Consider the following 10,982-nt stretch of genomic DNA (forward strand, 5'->3'; position numbering starts at 1 on the left):
CTAGTATTCCTATATGGTCTTCTCTGTTGTATGATTTTGTCAAGATGTCATCCACATAGTCTTCCATGAATGTATGCATCATGCCATGGAATATTGTTGTCATAGCTCTCTGATATGTCGCACCTGCGTTCTTTAGTCCAAAAGGCATGATGTTTCAGCAAAAAGTACCCCACGAGCATGTAAACGTTGTCTTTTCTTGATCTTCAGGTGCTATTTTAATCTGATTGTATCTGGAGAAACCATCCATTAGAGAGAACATGTAGTGTCCAACAGTTAAATCTACAATGATGTCAATGTCAGGCAAAGGAAAGTCATCCTTTCGACATGCATTATTAAGATCTCTGAAGTTTGTGCATATTCTGATACTTTGATCTGGTTTGGAAATAGGAAAGATGTTGGATACCCATTGAGGATATGCTACAGGTCTGATGAATCCTTCATCCAATAATTTCTTTAGTTCTACTTTGACCAGGAGAGCAATATGTGGATGCATTTTTCTTAACTTTTGTTTGACTAGTTTAGCTCTAGAACTGACATTCAAGTGATGCATAATAAGCTCTAGATCCAACCCTGGAATTTTATATATTGTTGCATTTCTTCTTTTGATAGAGAACTGGCTGGATGTAGGATCTTTGGTTGCTCTCCTTTTCAATGTTAACTACCTCTGTTGGTTTGACCAAAATTGATGACCTTTCTTGATAGTGTGCAGGTAAAGTGTCGAATCTCCTATCTTCCGACTCCTTGAGGAGGTTTTCACCATTAGATGTGTCCTTTCTTTTTACTTTTTCCTGATCTAATGTTGCAAAGAAATGGTTTTCAGCATTAGACCTGATATTGTTTTCTTTATTTTTCTTTTTATGACTAGGAGATTTGGCACCCACTTGACTGGAAGATGCATTGCTGAAATTCCTGGTGAGAGTTATTGCGGGTTTGATTGTATTAAGATATACAGATATGGCATGGTCATTTGGAAAGGTATCAATGGCAATATATCCTTCATTTTCCCAATCAGTAAGTTAGGGGTGGATTAGAGGTAGGGGGTCATTAGGTTGAGATGGTTTGAAATTATCAAGAGTCATGATGGATGTATCAAAGTTTTCAATATGTATGTTGATGTCTAGAATGGGACTATCATCAGAATGACCTCACACAAGAAGTTCCTGATCGTCTTTAATTAAGTCCAAGTCAGCCGAATGTGATTCTGATTCAAGTGAGCTAGTTCCTAACATTTTCCCTACGTACATGTGAACTAAATCGACTCTTACATCTCCTTCAAAGCAATTTTCTTTAGCTGATTCTTTAGAGTGATAGGAATCCCATTCCCATTCATTAGAATCTGTATCACTTGCATCCTACAATCTACAGATTTGTTCATATAGTATTTGATTTGTTTCTTCATCTTTTCTTGTTATATCTTTTCTTCTTTCATATTCAGCTTCTTCAGGACTGAGATTGAGTTATGTCAACCTTGCTATGAGCTCTCCTTGATTATTACTAGGTTCATCCTTGTTTTGATTGAGATTTAATGCTGCTTGAGAGGTTCTTTTAGTTTGTTTCTCTTGTTGATTTGAATCTTGCTTCTTTGCCCATTTCATGTTTGCTTGTGTTTGTTGCTTAGTTGATGTTTCTTCTCTTTCAATTGCCAGTTTCTCTTGTCTGTTTTCATATTCCTCTTGTTGTTGGCTAAAAGATGTGTCTTCTAGTAAAGTAACTTGTCCATATCCTAAGCCTGTTTTTTCTTTAGCCTATTGAGTGTAAGGTTGGATAGGTTCTAATATACCTTCTTTTATTTTCCCTATAGGACCTGTTCTAGTGTATCCCATCTTTCTGAGGATGTTAAATCCTTTTCCATACTTTTCTGTAGGTATGCGGACGTTGTTGATATTTTGTTGAACTTCTTCATCTTTGTATAGCCACTGTAGCACATCTTTGTCTTTTGTTTCCTCTGATAAGGTTCCAACACCATTAAATGCTCCATCAAATATCGGAAGATGTTTTATAACTAGTTGTTGTTTAGAGTTTGATAGTTTTCCAAAGGATTTAGGAGAAAGTGGTAATTGTGATATTGAATATTCTCCATTCCTTCTATCTCTTAGCTGCATTTGTTTTTCCATACTTGATAAAATAGAGGCAAATGATTGTTCCTTGGATTGTGTGTTTGAAGATAATGCCTCCCTATTATGAGGAACAATGACTTCTTGAGTTGGTTTGAGATTACTACATTACTGAAATGGATTTGAATCTGCTAAGATTGTAATTTCCTACCCATTATAGGGAAACTTTAAGCACCGATGATATGTTGATGGCACAACTTGTATTTCATGTATCCAGGATCTCCCCAAGAGTATGTTATATGATAAATCTAAGTCTAGAACTTTCCATGTTGTGTCTTTCTGCAAAGGTCCCACTCTAATGGGTAACATCACAATTCCTTTAGAGGAACGCTCTTCTTCATCATAGGCTTATATGGTGATATTTTTTCGGGGATCAATTGCATCTTCTGAATAACCCAAAGAACAGATTAGACTCAAAGAGAAAATAATTAAACCAACTCCTCCATCTATTAGGACACGTTTAACTTGCATCTTATGAATGATGACTTCAATATGCAAGGGAGCATTATGGGGATGTTGTAGGGACATGTCGTCTTCTTTAGTGAATGATAAGAAGTGAGGGGTTGTGAGGTGTCCCACCATGGTTTGGAATTGATCAATATCAAGATCTTTAGACACTGTGATATCTACTAATGCTCGTTCAGGATTTCTTTGTGTGTAGGTGAAAGCTTTAAAAGTTCCAAGATGGATATTTGGGTGGGTGTTTTCTATAATTGATCCACTAGATTGTATTGTTTGGTAGTGGATAATGCATTTGTAATAGGACCTAGCAAAACAACTTTAGCTTTGCTTCTTGTGATAGCATGAGCAGGTTCTTGATTTGCTATAATTGTTTTGTTGAGCCACTGCTGAGTGATGGGATAAATTAAAAACTGGTTGCTTTGGTTTCACATTGTTGTTATCCACTATTCCATCGTTGACGACATTACAATTTCTATTCCAGAACTTTGGCTTATCATTGTGGTTGTTGTTAGTGTTGTTAGGAGGATGAACTCCGTCTTTGTATATTTTCAATTCACCTTTCTTTATCATGGCTTCCTCCATTATGATTTCATTATCAAACATTTTTCTGAAACTTTGATTTCCTTTCATTTTTAAATAATATCTCATTTGATTGTTTAGGTTGTCGATGAATATGTCCATTTTTTTGTACTCTGGCACTATATAAGGATACCACGAAGCTAACTGTCTCCATCGTTGTAAAAATATCATGAAAGGTTCTCCACTCTTTTATTTGGTATTACATAGGTCTAGCATTGTTACTTCATGTTGTATGTTGCAAGAGTATTGTGAAACAAACTTATCCACCAATTTTGAGAATGATCTGATTCCAGGTGGAAGTTTGGAGAACCATTCCATAGCTAGTCCAATTAAGCTTTTCGAAAATAATCTCATTAAGTAGGTATCCTCATGTGCAACTCCATACTCATTATGCAAAATTCTCATATATGATCTTGAGGGTCAGTGCTTCTATCATATTTTTTGTATCTAGGAGTTTCAAAACCTATAGGAAATGGTATCATATTTAGATTTATGTCAAATGGATAAGGACAGATTTCTTGAAGTGAGTATCTTCTAACATTTCCTCTTTGCATATCTTGAATTTGTGTTTGCAGTGTTTGTATTTGTTGCGTGAGTGTTGTGATAGGATTATCAACATGATTTGTTCTTGCATAACCATGATTTTGTATTCTAGGAGGATCTGGATCTCTTCTTGTGTCATCTCTAGTCCTTCTTGTATCTTCATTGGGTTGAACGGTATTCAGACTTTCTACTTCATCTCTTTTAGGAATGTAAGTTTCTTCATTGGTTCTGGTGTTACTAGGAATTGATGTGTCATTCATTTTAAGAAAAAAAATATCCTCATATTTTTCATTACTAGGAAGGTGATCACTTTTATTTTGTGTCAATTTGTTCACATCAAAATCTTGGGGAAGTGTAGCACCAATTCTTGCTAACATTAGGAAGTATTTTTCTTTGTCTCCCTCCAATATTTTCTCCATAAATTTATCGAATTGGGGATCTTTTTTTATGTCTCTGACATGTTGTTCTATTATTTCTTCTTCAACTTGTATTTCATCTTCGTTTTCCATGGTTCTATGCTCTTCAATTATTTCCAATGTTTTGATTTCCGTCTCTACGATCTTTCATCTCTGAGCTCTGGTTAAAACAGGCATAGACGTGCCTTAGATATTGTGCTAGGATTTGATTGTCCAAAAGTTGTTTTGATAAGTGGTCAATTGTCAATGTAAATGTGATAGAATGATATGACATGAAAAGATGGTTCAAGTGTTTAAAAGTTTGCAATTTTTTTGATCTTCAGTTTTGGAGTGCAATGATGATGATTTGATAAGAACCAAGTCCAATAGGAATGATATATCCTACGATGTGGGACAAGGTTATCCCGACCAAACATTGTAGTTTCACGATAAATGATGATAGATCCTGATGAGAAACTATGTTTTGGGTGATCAATTTATCAAAGAGGTTGATGATGCAATTTGAGATGTTTAGACTTTGAACTTGTTGAGAGTGAGTACTTGAAAATCTTGAGGTGCTTAGCTTTATAGTCCAATTTGACAAATGATAACTTGACCAAGAAAACCAAGAAGACAATCCAAGTATAAAATGATAGATAATAGGTGCTTATGATCACTGCAAATTGACTGAGCAAATATGACAAACCTGAAAAAGATGTGCAAGAAGACAGTTCTTGACCAACAGAGACAGAAGTTTGTACGAGAGACTACACAGCCCCGAACGATAATTTATACAGCTCATACGACAAACCAGAAATCTTTCACAACATAAAATCCTTTGCTAAGATGACTCGTACGACACTTCTCACTAGACCAGACAATTAAAGATAATATAAAATTTTCTATTACACAGGCTTGTATGACGATTCCCACCAGACCACACAAAAAAAAGACAAACTCCTACGACAGAGGACAAGACAAAGATAAAAATTTTTGTTAGGCAGAATTTTGATTACTGAAGTTTGATTTTTTGCATATGTTTTCTAGTTTTAAATGTCCAATTTTATTCTTAAGGGATGAATACACAGCAAATACACAATATGATAAGTGACCTTCAAGCACATTATGCTACCTAAGGAAGTTGGCTGAGAGAGAAAACCTTTTCTTGCAAGCTTAGGTACACATCCAATAGCTAATCAAAATATGGCTGCTGAGTCTCACACAATGGATTCTCAATGCCATATTATCCGACTCCAAATTCTAATGGGGGCACGATATGGCAAGTGTCTTGGGAGAGTTACTATCTCTCTTACACAAAGATTATCACCCTTTCGGAGGTGAATCAGGTAGCTTCTAATTTAACCAAAACTAGTAAGGGATCTGTTCGGCACATCGAGGTATAATACTCAATTAAGAGGTCTCCCAACCTTGAAAACCAAGGTTTGATATACCCGAAGGTACGGAGGAGAGTTGTTCCTGAGCATTGTCATTGACTTGATTTTCATAAAAATCATATTTATTTTATAGTGGGTTGGATTACTTGGCATTAGCCATTCCCACTTAGGTTGTTTCCCTCTCACCAGCCTTAATGGCTAAGAGTTATAAGCTAAGAAATGCACTAATCAAAGAAAAGGATGAGTCTAGCTTTCTAATCACCTAAGAAAGGTGAGAGCATACTCGCCAATCATAAAAACACATAAAACATGATTGTTCATTTCCATTAGCAAAATCAAGTGTGCCTAGAAAAATTAAAGAAGACATAGAGTTTAGTTGAGTCCTCCTAGGTAACCTACAAAATAGATGCATTAGTAGTCATGATGTGTTTTGTTGAAACAAAGATTTGACAAGTATAATCTTCGATAATCGTCCTGCAAAACCCAATTAGGCTACCAAAAAAGTCACAAAAAGACCAGGGTTAGCATTAGTAATAACCAAATTGAAGCATGAAACCCTTAAAATGCAAACTTCTTTAAAAACACAGAAACATAATTTTGTATGACACAATTTACCTGACCGTATGAGTGCAGAACAAATCTCGCACGACACTTTAAAATCTCGTATGAGTCGGGATGGATTATTGTTTTAGTGCACAAAGGATCTCGTACAAGACCAAAAAGGAGCTCGTATGAAATTTTGATTCCAACCCGGTCAGAAATGAAGATTTGATGATGCTTGAGAGGCCAAAAATCAGATTTTTGGCTCCACGGTGGGTGCCAAAATATTGTGCTCTGTGAGAAGTATGATACCTGCAGCTCCAACACAAAACACACAACAGATCATTACCAGCATGATAAGAAAATCATAAGAAAAACAAAGATAAAACCATGACAAAGCGACCTATCACCTCCTAAGAGATGCGAGTATGGATTTTCTCTCAAATTTGTATAAGCAATCTCAATGACTTGACTACACCTAGATGGAGGATTTCAAATGATAATGATATGCAAGGATGAGATTGCTTATGCTAGATTGATCGAAGAGACTAATTAAGCTAATGATAAGCATGATTAAGCTATTCTTATAATGCAATTAAGCTAGAAAATGATGAAATTAAACTAAATCTAAGATGCAATTGCCTATAATAATAATGTTCAAATGATATGCTAGGAGATATGTGCCTATAGTAACAATGCATAAGATCAAAATGAGATGGAATCCTCATTGCTCCAAAATGGGGGATATTTATAGGATTTACAAGGCTAGGGGTGAGGTGGTAGGAATCAACGGTGAAGATTGAGTCTGAAGATATCAAGGGTGAAATTGGAGGAGGTTGAAGAAGAGGTTGGAGGAAGAGACACTTGTCATCTCTGCGGTGACAAGTGTCAAGGAGATTTTCTCATAAAAGGGCAAGTGTCCAAGAGAAGAGACATGCGGCCAAAGTGCCATGTGTCTCAAGAAAAAAATATCCACACCATAGGAGGTTAGGATAAGGAGGTTAGGATGTTCAAGATAGGATAGGGTTAGGCAAACCCAAGGTTAGGTGGAATGGGTTAGGTTAGAGGGATGGTTAGGTTAGGTGGTTAGAAGTTAGGAGGCATGTGGGTAATTTGAATTTAAAAATTCAAATAATAGGAAAAGACTAATTAATTCTCAACAACTCATAAATTGATTTATTTTAATTAATTAGAAGATTAGAAGAATTAATTGAAGTTGGGGGAGGATTAATTAATTTGAATTAATTAATCAAAGGGGATTATGAAATGAACCTATTAAATAAATCCTTAGATTTATTAATAAATAGATGAAAGGGGGAATTTAATCAAATTGCTTAATGAATTCAATTAAATTAGGAAGGGGGATTAATTAAATAATTACTTATTTAATTAATTATCTTCAAACCATTTCTAGGTGTATACATTTGCATACATTGATAATCTAGAGATGGAGTTATGTTCATTTACATTTATTAAAAATAAAATTCGAATGAAAAATTAGCATTAAATTATTTATAATAGGGTAGTTGACAATGTTTCAATAGTTATGATTATGTGTTAATTTAATTTGAAATAAACATGACTTCAAAGTTGTTAGTATTGATTATTACTACTCATAATCAATGAAATGCATTCTATTTATTTTTAAAATAATAAATCATGTGATGCGAATTGATGCACCAATTAAATATGATTTCATCATATTATTTGTTTATGAGGAAGGGATAGTGTAATTCCCTGCTAGGGAACCCTAGAGTAATAACAACAAATAACTCAAATACGTAAAAATAAAAAAAATTCTTAAAAGGAAACATAACACATCAACCATCTTTAACTCAATACAACCCTAGGTAAACACATTACACAACAAAGAAGAATCATAACAATGTTTAGCGGAAGACTTAATTATATCTCATTACATTCCTCTAAGGGTTCCCTAACATCGCTACTAAGCAGCACTCACTATCATATGTTAACTATATAAACAAACACATAAAGATCTATACTAAGTTCATTTGAAAGCACCAAATGAAAAATTCCTATGATAACCTTCATCAAGAAATAAGAACGTATATCTAATTCACATAAACACATTCACTTACAAGACATCCATTGATACAAATGCATCTATTACTATAGTTCTATTACAAACCTTTATAATAGGAATAATCTCAAATATATTTTTAGTAACCAATACAAATATACAATTACATGTTATTTTACAAAACTTCTGGAAGATACATAACAAATAACAACATAATGATGGGTAATATGAAGACACTTAAAAGAACATAGTAAAGATTCATCCTGCCACATATCAACAAGTCCACCAAAATATTCACAATGGGTGAAAAAGCAACAGCACCCAACCATGTGGAACTTGTATGTCCACCCCCCATGCCCAATCAAGAAACAAGGAGGTTAGGGATAAAGAACTAAATAAACTCACAACCAAGATACATAAGACACCACTTCACAAGAGAGGAAGATAAAGATAACAACCAAAGATTATCAAAATATAAATACATAATTACAAAAATTCTAGAGGCTTTCATAAACAAATGGCTAAATAGGATACTATGATACATAAGGTAAGAGTGTCATCGCATAGCCTCTCATGGATTACCCTAGTAGTTTGACTACTCTCCTAACTCCAGACCCTCGCCCTAATGGAGAAATCATGTAGAACCATATAATCATCCCATAAAGACCAAGTATTGCAAAATCATGCTAACTAAAAACTTTTATAGATGGGCAGGATGCTAGCTCAACACCTCAATAGATGGACAAGCTTCCATCTCAGCACCTTAGTAGATGGCCAAGCCTTCCCATATCACCCTCACCTATATGACCACATGAGGTTGTGAGTGGGGCACAACATTATCTTATTAGTGTGTGTAAAACCTATATAAATCCCATCCCAAATTTTAATTAATGTTATCACTTATTAATCTACTCACCTATGGGTTACCTTGGTAGCCACTTAGGGCTCTGACCCCCATAGTGAGACACTCCCCCTTGATGCGCCTACATATCCTATACTCTATGACTCGAAATAAGCATCATGAAAAGTAAGAAATAGGAACATCAAAAATCCATCAACATGAATAGATAGAACATTCTACAAATAGGACTTTCAAACAAGGACCAATCACAAGGTCAAGTCTTGAAACTGAGTCATAATCCCCAAAAAATTATTCCTCTTCACAATCCAAATCAAGGATGGGCACATGAACACTAAATAAGTCCAATTGAGCCAAATAAAACATGAAAAAACAAAATTAACAAGATAAATGGTCACTTAAGCCTCTGGTACTAACTTGGAAGTCAAATTAGGTCAAAACTAAAAACTGATCAAAACCCAGAAATAGTTGTGCACTTGGATAATATATCTACACAGGTGGTCAAGAAAATTATGTAGGTGGCCTCTGTTATTAATAGGTGGTGCCCAAAACTATGCAGATGGCTAGAAATAGAAAAAATGCATAACAGAATAACTCAAAATCAAATTTTGACAAAAACCCATTTGAGTAAATTCATATTATAAATAAAATCTAAACAACATCCCAAATCCCCCTAAATATCATTTGTATTCAAAATTGCAAAAAATAATTGAAATCAAATAGGTAAAACAAATACCTACTTGGAAACCTATTAAAGGAAGAAAGAGAGAGAGAATTTGATGTTGAATTTTGAAATATGAAAACTCTTCAGAACAACAACCAAAATTCTAAATCAATCAAGCTCTATAAATCCAATTCACACTTCAATGCAAACCCAAAGTCAAATTGAAAAATGCAAATCCTTCTCTTCAAATTCACTCTAAAATTCTTCACAAAATTGCAATAAAATTTCATCTCCAGAAATTTGAAAAGAACAACTTCTAATCAACTCTCATGAAAAAAATGAAAAATGAAACTCAATTACCTAAATAAATCTCACAAAGAAAAGCAAAACCCTAATCCTAAAAATATCACATTAAATCAATAAATGAATAATATTAAATTAATTCCAAAATTAAAAAATCCTCATAAAATCATTAAATAGATAAATAAAGAATAATAAAATATTAAAACACCAATTACAAATCCCCTAAAAATAGAACTCGCATTTGACTAGCAAGCAAAGAATAAATATTTAATTTCAATTAAAATATAAAAATCCATTAAAAATAGAACTAATGGCCAACTCCCACTCAATATAATAAATAAAAAAATAGTGTGTCATAATAAATAATTTTCCACTCTAAAATAATTATTTTCAATAAAAGTATAATTATCTATAAAAATAGGACAACTAGTTCCACCAAGGTCATACAATCAGTTCCATAATTAAATATATATAATTTCCACTAAAAATAATAGCCACAATAATAAATAATAAATAATAATCAATAAATAATTTACTAAATATTAAATAAATAATATTTATTTAATAGCTAATAAATTATTTATTAAATATTATCCAATAACAAAATTATATATTAATCAAATTAGAATTACAATTAAAGCCATGATAAATAATAATTAATTGTTAATTTAATTTATAACACTTAGGCTACAATTAGTATCAATTATTAAAATAACACAAAATCCAACACACTCGAATAAACCATAAAATAATGTCAACATCAAAACAAGACTTACCACTGACAATTAGGTAATCATATTTTGTTCACATGACAAATATAATGGGATAAAATAAATACTATGTGATTATCCCTAGGTTAGGACAATGGCTAGGGATAGATACATTTTGGGCCTTGTACTATCTCTTGTACCACCATTGGGAATTAAAGACATGCTCAAACCTATTGGACCAAGTGGAATCGATGTCTAGTCCCTGCAATTCTGCACCAAAACATGTTGTATATAAACATATATGTTTTCTTGTACCTACACCAAAACATGTTGTATACAAACATATATATGTGGAATCAATGTCTAGTACCTATA

Source organism: Cryptomeria japonica, chromosome 4 (assembly GCF_030272615.1).
Source record: "Cryptomeria japonica chromosome 4, Sugi_1.0, whole genome shotgun sequence".
In the NCBI taxonomy this organism is placed as follows: domain Eukaryota; kingdom Viridiplantae; phylum Streptophyta; class Pinopsida; order Cupressales; family Cupressaceae; genus Cryptomeria; species Cryptomeria japonica.